A 27,073-nucleotide genomic window follows, 5' to 3' on the forward strand; every position below is an offset into this window, starting at 1 on the left:
GTCCTTTGACGTCCTGGCATATTCCGGTCCCTGCCGCGCCCTGGGCAGAGATCGGAACCGGATGCCTGTTGAAATCCTTCAGCAGGCATCCAGGGCAAATGCCGAGGGGGGCCATGTAGGCCCCCCATGTCAGAGATCGTCGCAAATCGCGAGGGAAATCGCCCCTGCGATCTGCGGCGATACCAGGCTGATCGGGTCTCTGGGACCCGACCGCCCGGTAATTTTGAGGCCTGAATTGTCTTCCAAAAGTAAAAACACGTCAATTTTATGATGCAATCATAAAGTAGACATATTGGGGGATATTTATCAAAGTTGTCTATGTCCCGCATCAATATAGACCAAACTACAGAGTGTTAGGCCGGTCTATTGTGCACCTAATTTATCAAATGGCGCACGGCTCTTGATAAATTCTGTGCACAGACTGCATGATCTATGCTTTAGTCTATTTTTAAACCTGTTCCAACATGGTCTGACATTTTGGTGTACTTTCAGCCTATGCGACTTGTCGCTGAAAAGTTGCTTTTGATAAATTCAGCACCAATGCATTTTTCAATGCATTTCAGTCTAAAATAGACTTGCATGCATCATGTTCTAAAAATCCTCTAGAGCAAAAGTCGCAGAAAAGTCGCACAGATTTAGACTGCGACTTTCTGTGCGACAAATTTAGACAAGAAAAACCAGTCTAAATCCTTTGATAAATCTCCCCCATTGTATATGTGAATAAAAAAAAAATATTTGGAATATCCATTTTCCTTACAAGCAGAGAGCTTCAAAGTTAGAAAAATGCTAAATTTTCAAATTTTTAATAAAATTTGGGGATTTTTAACCAAGAAAGGATGCAAGTAACGCCGAAAATTTACCACCAAAATAAAGTAGAATATGTCACGAAAAAACAATCTCGGAATCAGAATGATAACTTATGATGGGGCCTTAACCCCTTAAAGACGCAGGACGTATATTTACGTCCTGCGCCGACTCCCGCGATATGAAGCGGGGTCGCGTCGGTCCCGGCGCTGATCAACAGCCGGGACCCGCGGCTAATACCACACATCGCCGATCGGGGCAATGTGCGGTATTAACCCTTTAGAAGCTTCTAAAGTGAAAGTGAAAGTATCCAGGCTAGTCAGTCGGGCTGTTCAGGACCGCCGCAGTGAAATTGCGGCTTCCCGAACAGCTTACAGGACACAGGGAGGGCCCTTACCTGCCTCCTCGGTGTCCGATCGACAAATGACTGCTCAGTGCCTGAGATCCAGACAGGAGCAGTCAAGCACCGATAATACTGATCACAAGCGTGTTAATACACGCCAGTGATCTGTGTAAGAGATCAGTGTGTGCAGTGTTATAGGTCCCTATGGGACCTATAACACTGCAAAAAAAAAGTTTAAAAAAAAGTGTTAATAAAGGTCATTTAACCCCTTCCCTAATAAAAGTTTGAATCACCCCCCTTTTCCCATATAAAACAGTGTAAATAAAAATAAACATATGTGGTATCGCCGTGTGCGTAAATGTCCGAACTATCAAAAAATATATTGTTAATTAAACCCCACGGTCAATGGCGTACACGTTAAAAAAATCCAAAGTCCAAAAAAGCGTATTTTGGTCACTTTTTATACCATTAAAAAATGAATAAAAAGTGATCAAAAAGTCCGATCAAAACAAAAATCGTACTTCAGATCACGGCGCAAAAAATTAGTCCTCATACCGCCCTGTACGTGGAAAAATAAAAAAGTTATAGGGGTCAGATAAATTTTCCTGCATGTAGTTATTATTTTTTCCAGAAGTACGACAAAATCAAACCTATATAAGTAGGGTATCATTTTAACCATATGGACCTACAGAATAATGATAAGGTGTCATTTTTACCGAAATATGCATTGCGTAGAAACGGAAGCCCCCAAAAGTTACAAAATGGCGATTTTGTCGCACGATTATTTTTTTTTCCGTTTCGCCGTGAATTTTTGGGTAAAATGACTAATGTGACTGCAAAGTAGAATTGGTGACGCAAAAAATAAGCGTTAATATGGATTTTTAGGTGGAAAATTGAAAGGGTTATGATTTTTAAAAGGTAAGGAGGAAAAAACGAAAGTGCAAAAACGGAAAAACCCTGAGTCCTTAAGGGGTTAAAGGCGTACTCCGGTGAAAAACTTTTTTTTTTTTTTTTTTATCACACTGGTGCCAGAAAGTTAAACAGATTTGTAAATTACTTCTATTAAAAAATCTTAATCCTTCCTGTACTTATTAGCTGCTGAATACTACAGCGGAAATTATTTTCTTTTTGAAACACAGAGCTGTCTGCTGACATCATGAGCACAGTGCTCTCCATTTTAGGAAATGTCCAGAACAGCATATGTTTGCTATGGGGATTTCCTTTTACTCTGGACAGTTCCAAAAATGGACAGAGATGTCAGCAGAGAGCACTGTGCAATGGGTATTCTGGAATCAAGGTGGGGGAGAGAGAGAGTAGCAATGGTGTGGTATGCAGGGATTAGTGTAGGGAAAGAGAAAAGGCACTGATGTGGTGCAGTGTGTAGCCTTTATACTGATAATGTGAGTAAATACCAAGTCGGGGATTGGCATTTGAGGTTAATGTAATAGAGAGGCGAGTACAAATCTGTATGATAATAATTTATGTGTGCACACTCTACCAATTAGGACTGTGATGCGCACACTAAAGCAACCAAGTCTAAGAGCTGTTAATGTGGAAGGTCTCTTCTTCCTGGATGCTTTAGTGCGCGAATCATAGTGCTGATGTTATCTCGTATGAACGATTATCTCGTATGCTCATAGTAGTAACATTTTCTATGTAGAGCAACGCGCTGTAGCAGCTCTGAGCGTGGGGAACTGGCAGGAGTGCTGTGGGAAAGGATAGGCATGGTGGAAGGGCTGTGATGATGAGCTGAGAGAAAGAAATTCATTCTGGGAATTGTAGTACTTAGCAACTGCTCAACCAAGCATAGGAAGACATAGGAAGAGACCCACATACACACAAAAAACAACAACTGATTTTTGGTGGTTTCAGAACTGGGGCAGACAGCTTAGCAGTGCTATCTGCTTCTACAGATATCGTAATACCCCTTTAAGGATGCTATTTGGCTAGCAAGGAATTGCCTCATTTTGTGAAGGGGGAACATGCATCATCACTGTCTGTAAACATGCATCATCACTGTCTGTAATGCCTTATTGTGGCACTTAAATGGGCACTTTCAGATCAAAAAACTTTTAAAATTAAATTGAAGACTTTTTTTTATATGCTTCATTAAACATTTTTAATATTTAATAAAGAAAATGGCCCATCAAAATCCCACCACTAGGGGTTCCCATACCCACCAACGAGTCCCCAGCAGCCTAGTCCAAGGGATGACTCATGGAAAAGGTTGCAAGAGACCACCCCACTGCCTCCATAAAACCCAGCCTCCCCACTGGCCACACAGCATGGGAGGCAGGCAAGATAACTCTAAACCCCACAGCCTCTCTGATGCCGAAGCCCCGCCACCGAAATAATTTAGTGTACGGCCATAGATGTGAGAGGCACAGGCTGAGATGTGAGGGGCTCACATTTTCCACCTTCCAGCTCAAATCTCCCACCTCATGGCTCACATCTTCCTCCGCCCGCATCTCCCCTAACATCAGCATAACTACAACTCCCAGCATGTCCTCACAGTGAGGACATTCTGGGGGTTGTAGTTTTGAAAGACCTGGGGAGTCATAGGTTGGGGATTGCTGTATCCTAACAAAGCAGTCTCCAACCTGTGGCTTCCTAGCATTAGAAAAACTACAACCCCCAACACTGTCAGGGCATGCTGGGAGTTGAAGTTTTGCTGATGCTAGGGGAGATGTGAGCGGGCAGATTTTGACAGCATGCACAGTGAGGCCACACACCCTTCCTTTGAGATGTTTTTAAGTGAGTTACGCAAAACATTATTTTATTTTTTTTACAAAAATAAAGGTGTTAGAGAAATAAAAAATATATGTACATGATCAGGAGTACTGAGGTACTGAGTAACATATTTATTTAAAATTTTTTGGGTTGGGGGTGACAGGTACACTTTAAGATTGCATGGGTTTTATCTTCGCATGTGGTAGAAGCATTGGGGGACATTTATCAAACTGTTTAGACGGTGTATATTTGTCTCTCAGAAAGTCTCAGGCCCTCATTTACTATTTTAAACCCGATTTGTTTTGTCGGGTTTTTTTGGCGCATCTTTGTCTGCGACATGTCGCAGACATTGTGCGCCAGTCTGCGACACGATGCAACATTTTTTCCCGACGGACCCGATGTGGATTCTCCCAAACCGGAAAAAGGGGCGTAACCCGACATTTCTGAGCTTTCCCACGTATTTATAAAGGTTTCCAACCCGAATTTGTTGACTTGTTGTGGATTTTTTCCCAACAACTCAGAGGAGTTGGAAACCAAAACCAACAAAACCCACGTGCGACAAACAGGATGCAACATAATAATAAATACCAGGGGGAAAAAACAGTCGGGTAAGAAAGCAAGATAGACTTACAACCCGATTTTCTAAGTAAATGATGGCCTCAGTCTTTTTAGTTGAGACTTTTATGTGACTTTTGCTTTAGAGACCTTCTCAGCAGTAATAGTATAGTGGTCTACAATAGAGTTCAAAATGCAGTGGTAAGGAATTTATCAACTGAGACTTTTATTGGAAAGCCTCAAAAAAGTCACATCAACAGAAAATACGCAGAAATGTAAGACCCGGCGGTAATCCAATCTAATTAGTTATTAGGAAGCATTTTAGCAATTTTTTGGGCAACACAGGGTAGTTTACATTTCAAATGACATTTTAGCTTTAATCTGAAGGGTAATCTAGTCTAATAATATATGACATTCTAAAATAATACAATTTAATCCCAATGATCCCTATTTATTTATTTTTGGTCCTTTTTGTTATCCTTGTAGATGTCTGATGATAATTTTTTGTTTTGGTTTTCTATATTGTAGTGCTCCAATTTCACTTTTGTGGCTAATTTGAAAAAGGCATTTGAATTTACATCGCGCGCATGGTACAATTTAGCATCTTTGGAGAGTTCTCAAAACATGTAGTGGAAGCGTGGTGCTGTTTACCATGGCAACCAATAAGATTCCTTATTTAATTATTAAAATTTTGTTACGACCTGCGAAAAAAAACCTTAAAAAGCAATCTGATTGGTTGCTATGGTCAACCGCAATACTCTTCCTCTACAAATGTTGTTATCAATCTCCCCCTTTTGAATTCCAAGACACTATGCTGCTAAAAAATACATGTGCCTAAAGCTATGTTCTCACAACGGAATGTCCACATTGAGAATCTCTAAGCGCACATTCCGTACAGTACGTCCGCTGACAGAATATTCCGGCGCTTGGACCGCACAGGAATGCACTGTCTCATAGACAGTTATGCATTCTGTGAGGCTTCCGCACAAATAATGACCGTGTTCTGGAAAGATCTGGCATGGAAATTCCATCGTGTGCAATGAGCAGCAGAGTCACATTGAATTAAACGTGCTGCAACAGAATCTCCGTGCCAATTTCCTATCCGGAAATGTACATAAAAAGCATAATTTACTGTACTCTGTGCGACTTTTTAGATAATTGTCTCAGGCTGTGTGAATATTGTGACACTTTTCTGGTATAAAGTCCATTTGCAAAATTTACTAAGTGCGGTGCGACGTTTCATAAATTTCACAGACAATAATCCCCTGCTCAGAGACTTTTCTCGTCTAAAGTAGACAATGATAGTAAATCTCCCCCATTGTGTAGGAAAACCTGTGCTGTATGTTATGCAATATATAAAATGGTGTGCTAATATTTATCTTTGCCACAGACAGTACATATGTTTATGACAACTGATAGTAATACAGAAACTTCATTTAAAAATGTTTTTCCAACTTACTGGTTACTGCATCATTTATCTCCAATAGGAAAATATGAAGAGTAACACAAATTAATAAAAGATGGTTCTAAATATTCAGGAATAGCTAGATTTGTAAAATACAGCATTCAATGAATGTTAAAAATAGATAGCACACACAACAATGGCGTTGTGCTTTACACTACGCCATCCGATGCTTGGCATTGTGCTCGGTGATGTAAGGCTTGCATGAAGCTGCTCTGCCATAGAAAACCCATGCCATGATGATTGTGATAATTTAATGCCAGATAAGGTTTAGTCTCTGCAGTTTATGTGGTCTCCTCTCCGTGGCTAAACTAATAAGGTTCCTACTTGTTTCAGTTTCTCAATAAGACCCCACACAGTTGATCACAAAAGATTTTTACCATCTAACTTGTTGCAATCCTTGGTGGCGTCCTTATAGGCCAGTGATTGCGAACCTATTGCACGCTTGCCACAGGTGGCACGCCGAGCCCCCTATGTGAGCACGCGGCCATAGTTCGCCATCCCTGTGTCCCGAAAGATCTTTTCGGAAAAACAAGGATGTTCTGGTTACCTTTCTGCGGCCCTGCATTAACTTTAAAAACACAGGGTCCGCCGGGAGGTAGCGCACGCAGGGACGTCACTGACGTCCCGTGCGTGCGCCCATAGGAACGGAGCATCGAGGAGGAGAAGGAGGACGCGCGCTGGCTGGCATGGTAAGTTACCAGCTACACTTCGGTGCTCCGACCACCGCTCCTCCGGTCCCAGGACCTACTGCTCTGGCCTATAGGCCATAGCAGTAGGTCGTGACCCCTGACCAGAGGAGCGGTGGACGAAGCACTCTGAGGCAGTACACAGACATACAGCCTCCAGCCATACACTGAATATGGCTGAAGGCTGTATGTCTGTGGGGGAGCTACACTGCACCTAATGAGGGGGGGGACTACAACCTAATGTGGGGGGAAGATACTGCCAACCTAATGTTGGGGAACTGCAACCTAATGTGGGGGGAACTATACTGCCAACCTAATGTGGGGGGAACTGCAGCCTAATGTGGGGGGAACTATACTGCCAACCTAATGTGGGGGAAACGATACTGCCAACCTAATGTGAGGGAACTATACTGCCTACCTAATAAGGGGGAACTACAACCTAATGTGGGGGAACTATGCTGTCTACCTAATGTGGGGGAACTATACTGCCAACCTAATGTGGGGGAACATACTGCCAACCTAATGTGGGGGAACATACTGCCAACCTAATGTGGGGGAACTGCAACCTTATGTGGGGGAACTACAACCTAATGTGGGGGATCATACTGCCAACCTAATGTGGGGGAACTACAACCTAATGTGGGGGAACTATACTGCCTACCTACTGTGTGGGAACATACTGCCTACCTAATGTGGGGGAACATACTGCTACCTAATGTGGGGGAACACACTGCCTAACTAAGTTGTTTTTTCTAAACATAAACCTCAGTATTCTGATTTAATTCTGTGCTTGCACTTTGAAGTTGGCGTGCATTAAGGTTTGGGCACACAGGCTCAAAAAGGTTCGCCATCACTGTTATAGGCTATGTTCACACTACGGAATGTCCGCATGGAAAATTTCCATGCAGACATTCCGCAAACTGCGGGAATGCCCTGTCTCAAAGACCGATATGTGTTCCGTGTGGAGTACGCAGGAAAAATGAACCTGTTCATTATTTCTGCGAACACGGAAACCAGAATTTCTGTGTCGGAAACATCTGTACACAGCGCAGCAGAATCCCATTGAATTCAAGGGGACTCCCACTAAATACCAGGCCATGTAAGGCCATGTTCACACGTTGGAATTTCCGTGCTGAATTCCAATATGAAATTCGGCATGGAAATTCCAACATGTGAACATGGCCTTACATGGCCTGGGATTTAGTGACCTCCTTCGAATGACCCATCCTTTAACAAATGTTTGAAAAGGCAGGCTGCATTGGTAGGTGCTCGATTTAATACACCTGGAGCTATGACACAAAATGAAACACCTGAATTTTGTGTCACCATAATCACGAAATTACCACATTATGATCTCTCCTATATAAAAATTACTGCAACCTGCGTCCACAAAAAAGCAAAAAAAATAATGCGGTCTTATCATCTGATAGTCTCATCAAATGACTGTAGTGTGGCTTTCCAAAAAGTTGCATTAAAGGGGTACTCAGCCCCTAGACATCTTATCCCCTATCAAAACCCCCGCGATCTCCCTGCTGCAGTGCCGGAGGCTCGTGACGTAATGGACACGCCCTGCTCGTGACATCATGGCCACTCCCCCTCAATGCAAGTTTATGGGAGGGGGCGTGACGGCCATCACACCCCCTCCCATAGAGTTGCATTGAGGAGGCATGGCCGTGAAGTCATGGGCCTCCGTCCCACATCGCCAGTCATTCGGCACCGTGCACCGGATGTCAGTGGTACTGCAGCCGAGATTGCGGGGGGTCCCCAGTAGTGGTACCCCCGATCAGACATCTAATCCCCTATCCTTCGGATAGGGGATAAGATGTCTAGGGATGGAGTACCCTTTAAGGGGACTTCAGGTAGCACCAGACTGGATTATTTATTTCTAAAAGGATGAGAAAGTGACTGTGAAACTGATTCCCCCCAATGATTCAATCAGATAATTATGTTATTCTCAGAGTCCAATAGAGAGGGAAGGCCCCCCAGAGACCAAAGTAGTGGTCAGGACCATGATACTTGAGATTGGAGGCTGATACCAGACCCCCTTGTGTTTGACACTATGATTGACAGAAATAAAAAATCCATTCTTGTAAAATTAATGATATTGATGACATGATGTAACAACAAATAACATGATATAACAATAAAGTGGACCTTTTGATTACAAGCTACACTTACATTAATAAGGAACTGTTGATGACTGGGTAGATGATACTCTGAAAAATCAAATGAAAAGATGAACATTAGAAAGATTTTGCATCAAACATTTTGTAATTATTATAAGGTAATATATAAAGAAAAGTCTCTTAATTGGATTGTCTGGGGACATTACATTTTTACAGAGCTGGGGTTGTTGCAAAAAAAGAAATGAAAAAAAAAAAAATCTCTTAGCTAACCTATTTTCCGGGAGCTCCTGGTCTGACGTCCTGTGGCCCACCTCTCAACACCCCTACTACTTCCTGCTTCCAAGATGAGTTGTCTCAGCAGGAACTGGCGATCAGCCTCTCATTGACTGCAGTGGTGTCCTGTCAATAACTGGCTCAGTTAGCAGGTCCTACCAAGACAGCTCATTTCAGTAGCAAGAAGCAGTGGTGATGAGCGGTGCATGATATGCGGCAGGAAAGATGCCAGGAACCAGGGTAAGTGAGTATGACTTAATTTTTTAAAGAATGAATCTCTTCAATTGCCACAATTCAAAGCAGCGTGGTTTTAAAGGGAATCTAATGTTAGAAAATAACATGATGATTTAAATGGGCACTCTCATTAAAACAAATTTTTAGTATTGCAAAATATTTCTAATATACTTTGTTTTAAAAAAAAATTACGTTTTCTATGTTTTATTTGTGCTTAAAAAAGCTCAAGAGCACATTTTCCCCATCTCATACACAGAGTTTGGACCGAAGCCCAAACACATGAAGTGCAGCCTGGAGTGCTGAGGGGTGTGTATCCAACCAACAGCATTTTAAACAAAGTATATAAGAAATATTTTTTTATTTACCATAAGGAGTGCAATAGCAAAACATTTTAATGAGAGTTACCCTTTAAATCGGAAATCGGAATTGATAGAGGGAAACAAGCTGAGCTTTATGAGATACAGTCAAACATATACAGTATATAATGATACATATATACAAACTGATTCCGAGAAAGCGGTCCATCATCTTGTATCTTTAGGGTAAGCAGGACTTAAGAAAAAATCCTGCTCCAGATATATACATATCATTTTTTTAATATAATTTTCACACTGATCCTTTATTACAGGGTGTTATTTCCTAGATTGTCAAGTCATTTGACTACACATTTTTGCTTTTTCAACATGTTTCTCTTAGTCTCTAAAACTGGCTGCCTATCATTTAGAGGATTCAATTAAAAATCCGAATCTCAAAACACAAAGTCCCTAGTAATCCAATACAGACCCACTCTCCATGTTCCAGCACATCTGCTAGAGATGGGCACATTTTTTTTTTTTAATTCGATTGGGCCGATTCGGCAAATTTTCTGAAAAAATTTGGTTCGATCTGAATATATTTGCTATTAAAAACGGTAATTTCTGGGCTACAGAGAGCCTCAATAGGGTTGTAAAACACTTTGCCTTGTCGTAACACGCATAGGGAGGGTAGTGAAATAATACAGTTAATTAGTATGACTGGCACAAGGACAGAGTCTGGATGTGGCAACAGGGTTGGGAGACCATATGGCGTCACAATTGAAGAGATTAAAGAGATTTTTTTTACAGTAATACACCCCAGTACGGTTGCAATAGAAAAAAGGGTACTCTCTCTCTCTCTCTGAATTGTCCCTGCCTGCACTATGGTTGCTTGCAGTCTTTAAATGGGGAGTGATGATCTCAATTGGTAGACTATGAAACGACTTCTAAACTCTCCCTGCCTGCAGTGATGCGGGCTTGAGGTCAATGTATTCCTCCTGTGCTTATCTGTGACCACAAAAGGTCTGCTCTCTAGCCAGAATGAATGTGGGCTTGAGGTGAATGGATTCGCCGCTGTAAAGATCTGTATTGTCAGTAATGGTGATTAGTGCGTAGACACAGTCTCTGCTCTCTGGAAATGCCCGTCTTCAGCAATGGCTGCTGAATATATAGGGCTGTGACAGGGCTGGCTGGCTGCTGATAGGCTGCATGCCGCCATGTGATTCAGGGTGATAACGCCTACCCGCCTTCCCAGACTTCCTTGCCCAATGTCCTCACACTTGTAGCCGCACAAAATGTAGTGAATAAAGTGATTTGTTACCACAAAGCGTGAGGAAATTCTGAATCGTTCAGAATCGAATTTTTCATGAAATTTGGAACGAATTGTATTTAGTCAGCTTCGATTCGCCTATCTCTAACATCTGCTATAACTTTCAAGCTTTTTTAGTTGTTTCAAAGAATTTTGGTGGCAATACAAATGTAGTATGTCATGTATGTTTTCTTAGAAAGCCAGTTAGTTCAATGACTTTTTGGAATATGAGTGGGAAATGTAAAGTATGTTTCAGAAAAACCACCAGTGCACCAAGTGGATGCCAAGGATTAAAGGGGTACTCTCGTGGAAAACTTTTTTTTTTAATCAACTGGTGCCAGAAAGTTAAACAGATTTGTAAATTACTTATATAAATACTACAGAGGAAATTCTTTTATTTTTGGATTTCCTTTCTGTCTGTCCACAGTGCTGACACCTCCGTCTGTGTCAGGAACTGTCCCGAGCAGGAGAAAATCCCAATAGCAAACATATGCTGCTCTGGACAGATCCTAAAATGGACAGAGGTGTCAGCAGAGAGCACTGTGGACAGACAGAAAAGAAATCCAAAAAGAAAAGAATTTCCTCTGTAGAATACAGCAGCTAATAAAAACTGGAAGGTTTAAGCTTTTATAACAGAAGTAATTTACAAATCTGTTTAAGGCTGGGTTCACAACACGTTTTGTTAACCTCCCTGGCGGTATGATTCTGTCTGGAAATGTGTACCAAAAGCGGTACAATTTTTTTTAACTGAATTTCACATCTCCCTCCGCCCATTTCACATCTCCCCCGTCACATTCCCCTCTCCCTTGTCACATCCCCCGTCACATTCTCCCCCCTCCTTGTCACATTCTCCCCCCTCCTTGTCACATTCTTCCCCCCTTGTCACATTCCCCCCCTTGTCACATTCTCCCCCTTCATGTTACATTCCCCTCCCCCTGTCACATCCCCCCCCTTGTCACATCCCCCTTCATGTCACATTCCCCTCCCCCCCTGTTACATCCCCCCTTCATGTCACATCCCCCTCCCCCCCTGTCACATCCCCCCCTGTCACATTCCCCCCCCTTGTCACATTCCCCCCTTCTCACCTTGTCCTGCAGCAGTATACACTAGGTTTGCCGGGCAGATTTCAAACCTAGTGTATTTGCTGCAGAACAAGCCCTTTCCCCTTCAGCCAATCACAAGCTTTACACCACTGCGGCCTGTGATTGGCTGAAAAGTGAAAGGTCCTAGAAGATGAATAGTGAAGAGAGGACACCCCGGACCGCACGGAGGGGAACGGCATCTGCAGGGACCGGGACTAGGTGAGCAAAAGTTTTTTTTTATTTTACTACTTCTTCCTTTTACACTTAGCTCAGTGTTTTTCTACCAGGGGGCCTCCAGCTGTTGTGAAACTACTACTCCCAGCATGCCCGGACAGCCTTTGGCTGTTCGGGCATCCTGAGAGTTGTAGTTTTGCAACAGCTGGAGGCCCCCTGGTAGGGAAACACTGACTTTCAGTATTTTTCTTTACCTGCTCTGGCCGCCCCCCGCAACGGGAGCCGACAAGAGCAGATAATCGCATGTTTTCCCGGGGGGCCGCATCGCTATATCGCATTGCTTTTGCGATATATCGTGCAGCCCGGCCGGGAACTCTGCAATTCTACCCCGAGCGTGACTCGGGGTTACCGATCCTGGCAGGGAAAATTAACCCCGAGTCACGCTCGGGATTACCGCTCAGGAGGTTAAATACGGTTCCCATATACGGCTGGGAGGAGGGGGGGCGGGGCTTTATCGCGGCCTCCGGTCGGTTTAGTTTTCGGCTGTATGCGGTTTCCCGACCGCAGGCAAAAACGTGGTCTACCGCGTTTTTGCTTACGGTTGGGAAACCACATACGGCCGAAAACAAAGCCGACCGGAGTGAACCGCAGCGGTTCACTCCGGTCGGCTCATAGACATACATTAAATATGGTTCCTGAATACGGCTGAGTGCGGGTGCCGCGATTAAGCCCCGCCCCCCTCCTCCCAGCCGTGTACGGGAACCGTATTTAACAAAACGTGGTGTGAACCCAGCCTTACTTAATGGCACCAATTGATTTTTTTAAAAAAATATGTGTTTTCCACCGGAGTACCCCTTTAAGGTTTTTCCTTTATTAGAGCAAGAAAGGTCACTACCTGGGTCACAAAATAAATTGGCTACAACAGAAAGTGGCCCCCTAAATGTTTCTGATGACTGGACACCTCCAATGTGGTTTCCTAGACAATTCCTCCCTCTTTTGCCAATTTCTCCAGCATATCACAACTCTGTTCACACTAAGGCTATGTTTCAACGGCGGAATTTCCTATTGATTTCAAATGGTTGCTTTACTCAGCACAAACGCTTCTGTTGCAGTGCTGTCAAAATGTATATGTTCACCTTTGAAACGTATTATTGCACTGTTTTAAAGTAAAAACTACGATGGGCAGTTATCAAATGTTTACTTTCTTCTGTACTGGCTTTCTTGCTGTGGTCGTAGAACAAATTAATCAAATGTCACACGGACTTTGCTGAATGTCCACAGAACTGTTCTACCTTAAATGTCACAGAGAGAGGCAGCCGTGCAACAAAAGGGGTACTCTGGTGAAAAACTGTTTTGATTTTTAAATCAACCGGTGCCAGAAAGTACTTATCAGCTGCTGTATGCTCCACATAAAGTTATTTTCTTTTAAAATGTATTTTCTGTCTGACCACAGGGCTCTATGCTGACACCTCTGTTTGTCTCAGGAACTGTCAAGAGCAAGATAGGTTTTCTATGTGAATTTGCTCCTGCTCTTGACAGTTCCTGAGACAGGCAGAGGTGTCAGCAGAGAGCACTGTGGTCAGATAGAAAAGACATTTAAAAAGAAAAGAACTTCCTGTGGAGCATACAGCAGCTAATAAGTACTGGAAGGGTTAAGATTTTTAAATGCAAGTCATTTACAAATCTGTTTAACGTTCTGGCACTAGTTGATTTAAAAACATTTGTTTTTCACCACAGTACCCCTTTTAAATGTTGCACGGACCTTTATACAAGTGTTGCATAGAGTTACATAGGGCAGGGCTGAATTTCCCTGTGATAACTTCTAAATCTAAATCTTCTAAATCTAAATTTTCACAAAAAGTCGCACATGATAAATTAGCGACCACTGCACAAAGTGATCTAAATAACAACACTTCAGAGTCAGAAAATGTAACCCCTTAATGGCGCAGCAATTTTTCCTTTTATGCATTTTAATTTTTTCCTCCTTAAATCCATAAATGACATTACAAATTTTACCACAAAATGTATGGTGAAGCCGTAACCCGTGGCTAATAGCGCGCGGCACTTATCGTGATCAGTACCGCGCACTATTAACTCTTTGGACACGGCATTCAAAGTTGATCGCCGCGTCTAAAGTGAAACTAAACTGTTGCCGTTAGCTCAGGGGGCTGTTCGTTATTGCTGCGGCAAAATTGCCGCATCACGAACAGCTGAAGGACACGAGGAGGGTCCCCTTACCTGCCTCCTGGTGTCCGATCGCTGAATGACTGCTCAGTGCCTGAGATCAAGGCATGAGCAGTCAAGCGGCTGAATCATTGATCTATGTTATCCTTTGGGAGAACAAAATCAATGTAAAAGATCAGTGTGTGCAGTGTTATAGCTCCCTATGGGAGCTATAACATTGCAAAAAAAAAGTTAAGATCATTTAACTCCTAAAAGTTTGAATCATTTTCCCATTTAAAAAAATAAATAAAATGTAAATAAAAATAAACATATGTGGTATCGCCGCGTGCAGAAATGTCCGAATTATAAAAATATATTGTTAATTAAACGACATGGTCAATGATGTATGCGCAAAAAAATTCCAAAGTCCAAAATAGCGCATTTTTGGTCACGTTCTATATCATTAAAAAAAAAGAATAAAAGGCGATAAAAAAGTCTGGTCAATATAAAAATGGTACCGCTAAAAACTCAAGATCATGGTGCAAAAAATGAGCACTAATACCGTCCCTTTATATAAAAAAGTTATAGGGGTCAGAAGATGACCATTTTAAACGTATACATTTTCCTGCATGTAGTTATGATTTTTTCCATAAGTAAGAAATCAAACCTATATAAGTAGGGTATCATTTTAACCGTATGGACAGAATAAAGATAAAGTGTCATTTTTACAGAAAAAGGCACTTCGTAGAAACGGAATCTCCCAAAAGTTACAAAATTGCGTTTTTTTTGTTTTGTTTTTTTTTTAGATTTTTGGGTAAAATGACTGATGGCATTACAAAGTAGGATTGAGGGGGGGGGGGGGGCAAAAAAAAAAGACATGGATTTTTAGGTGCAAAATTGAAAGGGTTATGATTTTTAAAAGGTGAGGAAGAAAAAACGAAAGTGTAAAAACGGAAAAACGCTCAGTTCTTAAGTGGTTAATTAAGCTTTAAACTGTCCCCTTCTGACCAGTATAACTTTTCAATTTTTTCTGTATATGTGGCTGTATGTGGGCTAATTTTTTATGTCATCTGTAGTTTTTAACAGTACCATTTTTGTTTTTAATGGACTTTTGATCACATTTATGAATCTTTTTCTGCTATATGAAGTGACCATAAATACGCAATTCTGGACTTTGGTGTTTTTCTTATGTTTACGCCATTTACCATGCGGTTTAACTAACATATTTTAATAATTAAGACATTTAAACACGCAGCAATGTTTATTTATTTTATTTTTTTACATTATTGGAAAAGGGGGGTGATTCAAGCTTTTATTAGGGAGAGGGGTTATATACTTTTATTCCTTTTTTTTTTTTTTGCATTTTTTTTTTAGTTCCCATGGGGAACTATTACATTTAGTCTCCTAACACTGATCAATGCTGGGCTATTACACCGCATTGATCAGTCTTTCTGCAGTCTGTTGCTCTTGCCTTTCATAGAGACCCTCCGGCCAACAGTTAGGTGATCAGGACTGTGCGATTGCCCTGCGGTGGTCCAGATCAACCATAGCATGCCGATCAAACATAGCACTCAATGTTCCCGGCTTTAGGTCCCGCAATCACCTTTGATCATGGAATATAAATGGTTATTAGTTTTGCTAATCACCGCTGCAGTCTAAATGAGAATTTTGTCGCAGAAAAAGTTGCATTGGGCCAGCCCCCAGATGATACTCCAGATGAAGGAAGTAGGCAAGCTTCCGAAACGCATCGGATTAACTTTGTCCTTTACAAGACGCAGTAATGACGTTACTCGTGGGCATACACTGGAAGAGCTACTCCAGGGGAAAGTGTTTGGTTGAGACACCACCAGCTGGGGCAGTCTCCCAAACTTCCCATTCACTAAAGCCGCAAGCTTGCTTTCTTACAAACGGACTCCATATAGAGAAATCTTCATTTTCAGGAACCCACAAAGAATCATCACCGATGTACTCCATTTCTTGTATAGATATCAAGCGGCTACAAACACTTTTATAAATTATCTATGCACCTACCTATTAGGCTGCAGAATTTCTTTCCTGTAGGAATTGCAGAGTGTTTATATCTACCTACTCAGAAGTAAGATTATTTTATTTTTTTATTTGCAATACTTTATTACACAGTATTTGTTCTACTAAGTCCTGTATAACATGCTGATTATATTTTATTAGCATTAGATTTTACTATATAAAATATAGAAGTTTGTTGGTCTGGAGCATTGAGGTGTGCGAGAACACAATAGCCCAGATTTACCAAACTGTGTGAGAAAAAAACTGAAGAGATTTTCCTACAGCAACCAATATGTGAGAGAAAAAAAACGAGAGAATTTCAAACAGCAACCAATCATAGCTAAGCTTTTCTATCCTAAGGAGCTCTAGTAAAGTGAAAGCTGAGCTGTGATTAGTTCCTGTGGTAAATTACTCCAAGTTTTTCTCTTACAGTTTGATAAACCTGGGCCAAAGTCCCTAAGGTTAGGATTCCACGCCAGAAAAAACACCAGTGCAATTTCCTGTGTCTGGCTTTTTTTTTGGCATTTTTGCATTTGAGTGGAAATTGCATTTTTCAAAATTTGTTGGGTGCCAAAATATAAATAAAAAAGGATGCAGTAGGGATGGGAAAAAATTATTTAAAATTTATTTTTAATAAAGTGTGTGTGTGTTTTAGGTAGTACTACTACTCCCAGTATGGAACAGAGTGTTCCATGATGGGAGTAGTAGTAGTACCTGTACTAAAACACATATCGCCCCATGTGATCGTCCATAATATGGCAGAGATGCGGAGCGGCTCTATACAGCGCTCGCATCTCTGCACTATACTCCGGCCAGCTAGTGATGTGAATAGAACATCACTCATTCATATTTTCCGCCCAGAGTGGGGATTGGCCAGATGTTTGCAGCCAATCCCCACTCTCAGAGTCATGTTCTATTCATATCACTGGCCGGCCGGAGTACAGAGCAGAGATGCAGAGCGCAGGAGAAAGATGCTCCACATCTCTGCAATAGATAGGACGATCACAGCGGATGTCAGGAGTGACACCCGCTGTGATCTGTCCTTAAGTGCAGGTACTACTACTCCCAACATGGAGCACACTCTGCTCCATGCTGGGAGCTGTAGAACCTGCATTAATAGACAGATCGCAGCGAGTGTAACTTCTGACACCTGTTGTGATCTGTCTATTAATGCAGGTACTAAAGTTCCCAGCATGGAGCAGAGTGTGCTCCATGTTGGGAGCAGTGGTACCTGCAGTTAAGGAAAGATCACAGCGGATGTCACTCCTGACACCCGCTGTGATCCTCCTGTATAATGAATAGATGTGGGTGGCCAGCACTGATATATATATACACCTACTCATATTTCCCATAGAGAGTTGTGATTGGCTGGAACCATCTGGCCAATCACAGCTCTCTGTGGGAAATATAAATAGGTGTATATAAACGGCAGTGCAGGGGACCATAGAAGAGCAGCCGGCCGCATCTATAAATTATATAGAAGGATCGCAACAGACCCGGAAAATTGAAAAAATAAAGAATAAAAAATGAAAAACACACACAATTTTTATTATTGTCGGCTACATTTTTAGTGCCCTGCCCGCACACATCAATTGATCCCTGTTTAAAAATTTATAAAAATTTTGTTATAAAAAAAGATACATTTTGTTTATAGTTTTTTCCATCACTACTGTATCTTTTTTTTGTTTTTGTTTTTTTATGGAACCCTACGAAATTTTATTAAAAAAGGTATTTCCATCACTTTTTTTGGGATCCCTAAAGTCTAAATAAGAATAAAAACTGCCTGCAAAAATGTCAAAGTTAAAACCCACATGCCGTTTTTCTTGGCATTTTTTTTACTCCCATAGACTTCCATGGGAGAAAAATGCCATGATTTCAGGGAAAAAAACGCCATAGGCTCAACATGCTGCAATTTTGCAAAACCGCCAAGGAGCTGAAAAAGAGTGAAAAAACACCAAAAGGATTAAAAAAATGCAAAAACTGAAATACGCAAAGTGGAAAAAGAATTTTGTGTTTTTTCATTGATTTACAGCTAACATCTGGCTGCAGCGTTTTTTGCCATGCGGCAGAATTGGCATTTTTCTTGGCGTTCCCCCCCCCCCCCCCACAAAAAAATAAGTGGAATTCCAGTCTAAGGCAAACATAGAGGGGAATTTACAATTATAAGTATTTCCCAATATTTATCATACCTATCTATACATCATACATTGATGACACGTGGAGATACAAAGGAATTAAAAAATTAGGAAAACTTGGAGAACCTCATTGGATACCCTTTAGAAAACCCATAACTTTGAAGTCTCTTAAGATTGCCCTGCCCTTATTGTCATCAATTTTGATTCATGTGTTGGTGTGGTAAAATATTGCTGTCAAGGTCAAAAAAAGCTAAGTTTGAAAGGATCACTTACTAGCCAAGAACAGAACCATAAATAAAGGGAGTATCTACTCCTTGCCATATATGTAATCTACAAGACAATGGAAACAATGGACCCCTTCCTCCAGGGTTCATGTGCAACGCTTTAGGCCTCATATATGGTATGTCCACCGCTTGGGAAAGCAAAATTTGTAATCCACAGCTACCAATGCATTCATCAGTATCAATAAACAAATGCAAAGTGCATTTCCCAAAATAGAGAACCACCCACCACAGATTGTTCCACACATGTTGATATTTCTCCACTAAATTTATTTGCACAGATATGTCTTTCTGATTTCCTTTAATACTGAACATCTCCTTTGCTTTGTTCTTAGAAAGTGCTATGTATGAAGTTTCTAAAAGAAAAACCCCACCAGCTCCAGAGCTGAACATGCAGATAAGATAATTTTGTAAACATTTTCACTTTTTGCTAAATTTATTTCATATGTCAAGCATGTGTGTGAGTCTGTGTGTGTTCTAGAACTAATTCTTAAAGTTAGAAATAATATTTTCTTTCAGTTTACTACCAGACAGTTCTCCGGCATGCCTAGTTTATGGTTGATGTCTTCTCCCAAGTACAATGAGGTCATGTTGGATCACATGGCTAGCTTGCAGTGTCAACTACCAGTTCATCATCATAATTCCGGAATGCCTGACTCAATACCTTAGTGTCCTTTCAAGCATTTGGCTTGTATAATACAAAAAGACTGCAATCTTGCTGAACATCACACAGTGCTTTATGTTCTGTGGTGGCTGAGAAAGATCTCAATATACTGAAATATGAGTCATAGATAACTATAGTAGGAAAGAGTCTGTGCCAAACTTCTGGGAAGTATCTGGTTTCTTGGCCAACAATTAGTTTTGACAATAGAGAAAAAAAGATATCCTGGATGGAAGAGTCAGTGTTAAACAGTTTAGCAAATTTCACAACATTGAGCTTGAGTCATTGTTAAATTTTTTATTTCATTTAACAAATATCGTTCTAAATATATCTTTATGATACACTAATAGTGTTCTGATCAAATTTTGAGAATGTATCTATTTTCTTTGATGCACCACACAACCAATCACTACTCCAAGGATGCCACCACAGATTGGCACTTGTCAACATGAGATGCAGGGGTGTGGAAATTAAAAAAAAAAACTACTTGTCCAAGGGACTAAAGCGGAACACAATCTACTTGTCCCTCAAGAAAATCCACTTGTCCTGGTAGATAAAATAATTTCCACCAAAATAGTACGATTCACCCCACTAGACCACCAGGGATGGATAGAAGATTCCTTTAGACACTGATGTCAACGTAGACAGCGGTGATCTAATGGTTTAATAGCGGCCACGGTGATCGCAGTATGCCAGACTATTAGCCGCGGGAGAGCTGTAGCGCCTTTTACACCTGTAATAGTCTGGACATTTCCACATGCAGCGATACCACTTATGTTTATTTTTGTACATTATTCTTATTTAAAGAAAATTGGAGACTTTTATTAGGAAAGGGGCTTATATTCACATATATACGCACTTTTTACAATATTTTTATCACAATTTTTCAGTCCTCATAGGGACTTATGTGTTACTGGGGGGTGTTCTGCGTCTCTAGTTTATGTGCTGCATTTTGTGCCAGAAAATGCTGGAAGTTGCATTTAGTTAGTAGATAACTACAACTCCAAGCATGCCCTGATACAGTCTATGGTTGTGTGGGTGTGGCAGCATGTTGCACTGTATAGTACAGTTAAGGTTATTGTGTAACATGCTGGGAGTTGTAGTTTTGGTTCGTGTCAGCTGCAGAGCCATAGGATGTGTCAAGGAATACTGGGAATTACAGTTAGTAACTACAACACCCAGCATGCCCTGATGCAGCCTATGGCTCTGCAGCTGACCCGAACCAAAACTACAACTCCCAGCATGTTACACTTTATAGTTCTACAGATAAGTTATTGTCTAACATGCTGGGAGTTGTAGTTTTGGTTCGGGTGTGTTTGCGTGCATCCGTGGGGCTCTTGGTCGTCGGGTGAGTATGAAGGGGAGGATTCTGGTGGTGCAATTCAGTGCGGGTGACCAGAAGCCACTAAAAATAAAATTAGATGGCACAACTGGCGGCGGCGGCAGTGCCCCCCCCCCACATCATACATTACATACATACACACATCACACATACACTCACACATCCTACATACACCCGCCGCTGCCCCCCCACATCATATACACACACACATCACACTTAGACAGACATCACACACACATCATACATTACATACACACATCACACACACTCACACCATACATATACATCATACATACACCCACCGCTGCCCCCCCCCCACATCATACATTACATACATACACACATCACACATACACTCACACCATACATACACACATCCTACATACACCCGCCGCTGCCCCCCCCACATCATATACATACACACATCACACTTTGACAGACATCACATACACACACATCATACATTACATACACACATCACACGCACTCACACCATACATATACATCATACATACACCCACCGCTGCCCCCCCACATCATACATCACATACATACACACAAACTTAGACAGACATCATACACACATTATACATTACATACACATCACACATAGACATCATACACACATTATACATTACATAGACATCATACACACATTATACATTACATACACATCAAACATAGACATCATACACACATTATACATTACATACACATCACACATAGACAGACATCATACACACATTATACATTACATACACATCACACATAGACAGACATCATACACACATTATACATTACATACACATCACACATAGACAGACATCATACACACATCATACATTACATACACATCACACATAGACAGACATCATACACACATTATACATTACATACACATCACACATAGACAGACAGCATACACACATTATACATTACATACACATCACACATAGACAGACATCAAACACACATTATACATTACATACACATCACACATAGACATCATACACACATTATACATTACATACACATCACACACAGACATTATACACACATTATACATTACATACACATCACACACATTATACATTACATACACACATCACACATACACTCACACTCTATAATACAACCACCCCTCCTGTCGCCTGTATTCTCGGCCTCCTCACCTGAGCCGCCATGAGTGGACATCAGAGCTGTAGTCCCGGACAGTGTGAGGTTACATGGGTTTGAAAATCTCCCCTCACACCGGACGTCCTCTCCTCTCTCCCCTCCCCCCGCTGTTTTCCCCGTGCAAACATGCAGCCTCCCCGTGGTGGATTAGGTCCTGTGGAGACAGATCAGGGGGAGGGGAGGGATAGATCTGTGTGCGGGGGATGGAGCTGTGTGCCGAGCTGTCTACGTCCTCTCTCTCCCCCTGCTGTGTCTTCTGAGCTGCATCCTCCGGGAGGGGAGATAAGGGGGCTCTGCAGTCAGCTGGAGGTCGCCGCCCCCTCCATACACTCTGAGCCCGGTGTGAGGTGCAGACTTCCATCCGCTCCTGCGCCTCACACCGGCATTAAAGAAAAATAAGGGGACGTCTGTCTGTCCCTGCTAGCCCGATACAGGGCTAAATCTATAAACAATTCACCTGCCCGGCACCCAAAACTACTTGTCCCGGGCGTCGGGCGATAGAATTTCCACATCCCTGAGATGTGATGTATAATGGGCAGTCTGTTTTAAGCTTAATGCCCTGCAGGTAAGTTTGAACTAATGCTTAAAGGACAACTGTAGTGCAAGACTTTTATATATTCCTGTGCCCGTGCCTCAAAAATAAACAAAATAAACTTTAACGTACCTTGCTACGTGCCCCCGTTGGTCCGGCACGGCGGCGTTCCTGTCCCCAGGAAGTTGAATGAGGTTAGCACCGCTGGACCGTGAGGCCTGTGCTGGACCAACGGGGGCAAGTAGGAAGGTAGGTTAACGTTTATTTTGTTTATTTTTGAGGCCCGGGCAAAGGAATATATAAAAGTTGGGAGAGCATACAATAGTTGGGACACAAAATGAATAAGCAACAGAGGAAAAATCCGAAACAATCCAAAGTCAAAGTTGGCAGATGTGAACAGATCAAAGACATTTAGGAAACACTTTTGTGGATCGGCACCCACTTGAGAGACTGACAAAGGGGTGGTACTAGATGAATGGGAAAAGGAATAGCTGAGTTGCTGTGCAGAGCTAAAGGAACATTATTCACTTCACTCCTCATTCTAGCAATTGCTGGGGTTTTGAACACTCAGACCCCCAACCTACCAAAACGTATAACAACTCTGTAAGAACCTGAAAGGTTAATCTGCACTGAGGTATTGTTATTCTGGTTACTGTGGAAACACCCTGTTCTCTGGATGGTCAGCTGACCTTGTTTTTCATCTGCTTTGCTCCCTATTTAAACACTCAGTATTCATCTAGGCATCACCTGTGAAAGAGCTTACTTCTAACTAGCATTTGTAGTGTATCTTGTATTTCTGGCATATTTGACCCATTGGGTTCGCTCTCTTACTCCTCTCCTGTTTCTTAGATTTGGCTTTTCTGTTATATCTTGGTACTGACTGGGCTTGTGGACTTTGGCATATTGTGTGTTTTTTTTGTTGTTATTTCTGTTAGTGTGTGTGGTTACAATACGACCTCCATCTGTATTGTAAGTTTACTTTGTTGACGTTTTACTCCCTGCACTTATTCAGGCAGGGACTGTCACCGTGATTGTGGACCCGTCGCCTAGGGTACGCAAGTAGGCAGTGCTAGTGCGAGCGGGTTTGTTCAGGGCTTCCCTCTTCCCTGCCCAGAAGTGACAAACTCTTTGAAGTCCAAGAAAAAGCAATACCAATAGCATCAAAAAAAGGTATATTTTTCTTCAGTCCAAAATGGTAAATAGCAATGCTGAGGTCAAAATGTAACACCTGCACTTTATTGTGTAGGTCTTGCTTATTCCTAGATGTCCAGAGGATGGGACTACTGGCTTACTGACATGCATCTAGTACCATCTTTTTGGGGATTGGGTATCCCTCTTTTGTACTGTTGGGACTTTCCTTTTTTTGTCTATGTCTCTTTTATATGTCGAAAGTTTTATTTTTTTTTAAGTGAAAGTGATACTTTAACTTAGCCTGACACCTTTAATACAAAAATAACGCCAGATGATCCCTTACTAGGGTGACCACATTTCCTAACTGCCATTCAGGGACACTTACTTTCACAAGTGCATTTCGTAAATGTCCAAACTATTAAAATGTAACATTACTTTAACCGCATGGTCAATGGCGTATACGTACAAAAATACCAAAGTCCAGAATTGTGTATTTTTGGTCATTTTGTATACCCTAAGAAAATGTATAAACATATAAAATGTCCCATCAAAACAAAAATTATACTGATAAAAACTACAGATCACGGCGCATATCCCTGTACACAGAAGAAGAAAAAAGTTATAGGGGTCAGAAATGGACATAGTTTAAGACATTTTAAGCATACTAATTTTCGTACAAAAAGTTAGAATTTTTTAAAAGTAGTAAAATAAAACAAAACCTATATAAATTGGGTATCATGGTAATTGTATGGACCTACAGAATAAAGATAATGTGTGATTTTTGCCAAAAGGTGAACTGCGTAGAAACAGAAGCCCCCAAAATTTGCTAATTTTTTTCAATGTGTTTGTTTTTTCAATTTTGCCCTACAAATAATTTTTGTTTGCTTCACTGTACATTTGTAAGAGTTATGTATATTAAAAGGTGAGGAAAAAACTAATCCTCAAAAAAAATATTTTTTAAATGGACTGGTCCTGAAAGGGTTAAAGTAGCAAAGCGCATGGGAATTACAAGAGGTTCTGCTGCAGTACATAGGAATTACAAGAGGTTCTGCTGCAGTACATACGTGAAAAATTGAGAAAATACGGTCTTAGAGGCGCTGCGCACAAAAGTGGTCACAAATGTGAGGACTCGAGCCAGCACAATACAATAAATATTTTTATTGGATACAAGGGATGACGCGTTTCGGCACACAGAGTGCCTTCCTCAGGTCCAAACATACAGTGCAATATCAGGGATGGATCAGATGCAAGGTTGCACTTGTGGGGTTACTGTGTTGAGCAGTGCTGGCGTGGGTCTCACGCCAGTACTGCTCAACACAGGAACCCCACAAGTGCAATCTTGCATCTGATCCACCCCTGAAATTGCACTGTATGTTTGGACCTGAGGAAGGCACTCTCTGAGTGCCAAAACGCGTCGTCCATTGTATCCAATAAAAATATTTATTGTCCTGTGCTGGCTCGAGTCCTCCCATTTGTGACAACGTTTGTGCGCAGCGCCTTTAAGACCGTATTTTCTCAATTTTTCACGTGTTGCTTAAACTGGCCCTTGTGCAAGGGTCCAGTCCTAGTCAGAGTGCAGCAGCCATACCTACCAAAACCATACCCCCACCAGTCCGCTGCAGACATTGGTCCCAGGAACCCTGGGACTAAGGCTTGCCATCAGATCTGGTGAGTATATCACTTAGGTGTGGTGGAGGGTCACTATGTCAACTAAGGGAACGCCCCCTGTTTTCTTTTTACCTCTTTTCCTACGGCTGCAGTACATAGGAATTACAAGAGGTTCTGCTGCAGTACATAGGAATTACAAGAGGTTCTGCTGCAGTACATAGGAATTACAAGAGGTTCTGCTGCAGTAAATAGGAATTACAAGAGGTTATGCTGCAGTACATATGAATTACAAGAGGTTCTGCTGCAGTACATAGGGATTCCAAGAGGTTCTGCTGCAGTACATAGGGATTTCAAGAGGTTCTGCTGCAGTACATAGGGATTTCAAGAGGTTCTGCTGCAGTGCATAGGGATTTCAAGAGGTTCTGCTGCAGTACATAGGGATTTCAAGAGGTTCTGCTGCAGTACATTGGATTTCAAGAGGTTCTAAAGTGCCTTCTGAGTTCACCTTTCTGTGCATGTGATACCTGATTACGCCTCTCCTCTCAGGGATGATGAGAGTGCTCTGGATAAAGTTTTGAGTGACATTCCCCCTTCTCCTCAGCCTCTCAGCTCCTGGTTTCGGCTTATCAGATGTAGGAAATGACAGGCGGGACAGCTCAGACTCAGGCCTTTCCCCACTTTACCATGCAGCTGGAATAGCAGGAGAATGGCCGACGGAGAGGTATAGATTCCAGGGCTTCACTGGACCGAGAATTTCTGAGCAGTTTTGCCTTTATTGACTGGTAGGTAAGTGAGTGAGCGAGTGCCTGGTGATGCGGAAGTGCAGTGCCGGGACTTGTCTGTACACTAACAGCGCACTCCTCTAGGTGACAGCCATCACGTCGGGATCTGAGTACTATGCGATGCCGATCTGATTCGGCAATCGCATAGTATAAGGAAGTGATTATCTGTCACAGCACAGCAGCGGTCGGCGGCTCACGGGCTCAGATCATTCCGGGACACTGCATTGTCCCGGAATGAGGGTGACCGGGACCCGGTACAGACTCTCCAAATGTGGGACTGTCCCGGGCGATCTGGGACGCGTGGTCACCCTATACCTTACGGCGAATCAGGTTAAAGGAGAAAAATTGCTGAGAATACTAGGGACATAAGTGTTGTCACTTGTAGTGTTACTGCACCCATGCTGAAATATGGATGTTAGCATTGCTGTTTGTGTATCATCCTTTGACAGTACATAAGAGGTAACTTAACCTCAGATAATAAGCGCCAGGGCCTCCTCAATTACTGACATTAGGGTGGGTCCTTAGGGTTTTTATATAGTGAAATATAGGTAAAAAAAATTTGGAAGTACGCATTTCTAGCTGATTTTCTGATGCATGTGGAAGTTATTGAAGTTCTAACCACAGACAACCCCTACAGATATTTAAAGGATTGTAAGGAACAAGGTGTACTTTACAAACCAGTTTAGTATGGGATGTTCTTTTTCATCAAGAAGTCTGTGACCTTTTGACACACTGGGCTGTCAACAAAGATGACAATTTCTTCCACTAATATTTTGACAGGTTCATTGTGAACTTAGGTTATCTAAACACAGAATAGTTGAAAATAGTTTAGAACGGTATAGAAAAAGTCGAACATTCCTAAATAATAGTGCTTCACCCACATGCAAGACCCCTATAAAGAGGTAAGATGTTTCCTTTAGAAGAGGTGTTCAGTATTAAAAGAACAGGGTTTGCTTTTATGCAGGAAAATGTCACTCTTGTCCATATGATGTCTCTGGAGTTCTACCTCAATCACTTGAATACTGAAGCTCATGTACAAGTGGTACTGTTTTTGGAAGAAGAAGAAGACACCTTTAACCCCTTAAATGGGCACTGTCACCAACATTTTTTTTAAATGTTGTAGTACTTATGTACTACAACATATCTCTAATATGGTTTCATTT

General features: G+C 41.7%; 1 pseudogene; it reads right to left on the reverse strand.

The window, feature by feature from the left end:
- The window catches only part of LOC130297581 (uncharacterized), a 438,873-nt pseudogene that overhangs the window by 81,614 nt on the left and 330,186 nt on the right, over window positions 1-27,073 (reverse strand).

The sequence above is a fragment of the Hyla sarda genome, chromosome 13 (assembly GCF_029499605.1).
Source record: "Hyla sarda isolate aHylSar1 chromosome 13, aHylSar1.hap1, whole genome shotgun sequence".
In the NCBI taxonomy this organism is placed as follows: Eukaryota; Metazoa; Chordata; class Amphibia; order Anura; family Hylidae; genus Hyla; species Hyla sarda.